Here is a 3,230-nt window from a genome sequence, read left to right on the forward strand (position 1 = left end):
CTCTCTTTGAAGTTTTGACATTAAACCTTCTAAAGATAAGGTGATAAACTCCTTTCAATTAGTGGCAACAGAATTCCTCCTGCTGTCTTCTTTCTCCTGCAGGATAGGAAGTCAGTACATGAATATTCTTTCTGTGCCACGGTGCAAGTTCCCTAACCTCATAAGGGATTGGCAAATGTCTAGAGGGAAGCTGGAGGAGAGAGACTACATTCACATAGAAATCTGCATGAAGCAGGAAAACACAAGTTGTTCTTGGTGGGGCTTCTGATGGTGGCGGACGTGGAAAGGACATAAAGACACTACGATGTTGGGGACAAGTGGGACAAGTGCGCATGTGTTGGTCCCCAAAGTGAGCTTCTTGCTGTTTGTACGGAGATGACACCAACTATGGTCTTTTCACTTGGATAACTAAAAATAAGTTTCTAGAGTCCCGAAAATCCAAGAGAACATACATTTTTGAAAAGCTGACTTTTTTTCAGAAGGCTTCATGTAGGCCCTCCTGTTACTTCTATGTAAATTTCCAAATGTTATCTGGATGGCATACTAGGATAAGTAATTGTGGCTATTTTATTTTTAGATTATGAAACTCATTCCATCAACAGACTCTCTTCCACTGATTTTTCCCCCCACTTCCATCACCACCATCTGCCCTCTCTCCCCTAGACCCACAGCACAGGACCCTGCTGTGAGCACACGAATGAATGTGCAGAGAGGTAAAGGCTTGTGATTTTTAGTGCACTAGGAGTTTTGGTCCAATATGTGTCTAGAAGTTGACATATGTTTCTTAACACAAATACACCACTTGGAACCAAAGAATTGCGGTTAAGAGCATTTTTTGTTAATGAACACTCCCTCAGAATCCACCTTAATAATAAAAGTCATCTGATGAAGACTGAGTAAACTCAGTCCAGAAATCCATCTGAATAATCATAAAAAATCTTTCAGCCATCATAAATCTTGTTGATAATAGAACTTCCACCCTCACTATGATGCGATGACTCGTTTATCTGAAAGTCATTCATACTAACCTTCACAAAAGCACTAATTCTTGGATCCTAAAAGCTTTAAAACGATTCTTCATAATTTAGAAACGTGACCATACCGGACTTATTTTTGTGCCTCTCGGGATGCCCCAGATCCACCTGACCCCCAGCCTCTGCCTCATCCTGGATGGAGAGCCTCCTGGGGGCGGGGTTCTGGTGGGACCACCTCTCACCTGCCGGAACAGGAGCCTCAGTGGTTCCTGGCCCAGGTCTGACCAGACAAGACTCATGTACCTTATGCATGGCTGCTGCACTTCCATGTCTTCCAGGCAGCTTGCTAAGATGTGGAATCTGGCTTCCCTAACGGCTCCCTGAAGTGGCTGAAAAACAACCCCGATGTTACAGGGGACTTAAACTTTGAATCAAGGGGTTAGAGGCCAAGAAGATAAACCCTTCTTCCTTCCTCCACCCCCACCCCTACCTGATGGATTGCTTCAAGGTGACTTGCAGGATGAGCAACTGGCCCGTAATTCGTGACTTTATGGCCAGTTCCTTAACATGCCCGCCTGGGTATCTGCATTCCTTCCTCCCCTGCCTCATCTCTCTTTCTCTCTCACTTTTGCAGCCCTGGGATTGCCAAATCCAACATAGCCTTAGCAAGTAATCTTTGCTGCAGGTTTTATTGTCTAAGAAATTTGGTTAAGACAATGATAAAAAAAAAAATCACACATTGTATCTTCAATCTGGCCTCCTGCCAACAGTCTATTTTCTTCTTAAGAAGAAGAATGAACGGAGATCTAAAGTTTGCGTTAAGGTTAACTAGTGCTGCTCCAGTGAAGTGCTTCTGAGTTGAGAATATGGTCTCTAAATCTCATCTAACTTTCCTGTAAGTGGGTTTCTTCTCACCACAGTATGATTGGATGCTGGCAAGTCTTTTCTCAGATTGGTTGCTTCTGCCCAGCCTGGTTGGTGGTAAACCAGAACAACAGATAGCAGCTTCTCCTACGTACAGCCTGGTATTTACAAACCTACTTCCTGATCTCCATCGTATTACCTTTGATGCTATCCTCTGTCTTCTTTGTGTCTTTACCTTCCATTTCACTCTCAGCAAATTCCTGATATGTAGGTGTGATAAAGCCGATTCAAAGTAATACTCAAAATCCTTTTGATTCATGATATTCAGTTTAGGGTAAAATATGTATCTTTTAATCAATAGCTAGAGAATATCAGCCACCAAGAGCAATGTGATATTTGGAGATTGTAAACAAGACACTTTAAACCGTACCCAGACTGAGAAAGAGAAAAGGATTTTTTCACTTCTCTATTTAATGGACTAGATAGGATCTTCTTATTGAGAGGCGGGGGGTGAGGATAAAGGCGCTTAGATATTTGGTACTATCGAAAGGCAGAGACTGTGAATGCTGGAAGAGAATATTAAGGTTGTTATTTTAATGAATTAAAATCCCTCAGAAGGTTTGCAAAGATAATAATGTCTGAGGCTGAGTTTAAGACACTCTTCTGGGATTAAAACGAAACAAACAAAAACCAGAGCTGTTGGACCCTGAGCAAGTCTGAGGACTGGAAACAGTTTTCATTATAAGATGACATTTAGAATGAGTTGAAAAGGAAAAGTCAAGCACCAGTGAGTTATATATCAAAGTGTGCTCAGGGATTAAGTGCCTCCACATTTTTTTGTTTTCTATTTGAAACTAATGATTGAGTTATGGTATTTAAATTCAGTGGCTACCATCAACATAATATTATGGTTGAAAAATAAGGTATACAAATAAACTAGGATTTTATTTATTTACCAATCAAAAGAATGGGACAGAATATGAGTAGATAGTTCATAGGAAAGGAAATTCAAACAGGCTTTAAACATATGCAAAGATGCTTGACTTGACTCTTAATAAGAGAAATGGAAGTTAAAGTCACCATGAGATATCAAGATTCATCTATCAGATTGGCAAAAGGTTTGAGAGCATAGTGTGTCAGCTAAGGTATGAAAAAAATACATGAGTGGCAGTAATGCAAACTAGTACAATCTCTGAAAGGGGCGTTTGGGTGATACGAAGCAAAATTATAAACTTGCATACTCTGACCAAGCAATTCCACATTTAAGAATTTATCTCACAAACATATACGAAGTAGATAAATGTATAAAAGCATATGCACTGCAGTTATTGCTTGCAGTAGCAGAAAAGATTATGAAGAACCACCATGCCCATCGATAGATAGGAAGATTGC

The sequence above is a fragment of the Mesoplodon densirostris genome, chromosome 11, assembly GCF_025265405.1.
Source record: "Mesoplodon densirostris isolate mMesDen1 chromosome 11, mMesDen1 primary haplotype, whole genome shotgun sequence".
In the NCBI taxonomy this organism is placed as follows: Eukaryota; Metazoa; Chordata; class Mammalia; order Artiodactyla; family Ziphiidae; genus Mesoplodon; species Mesoplodon densirostris.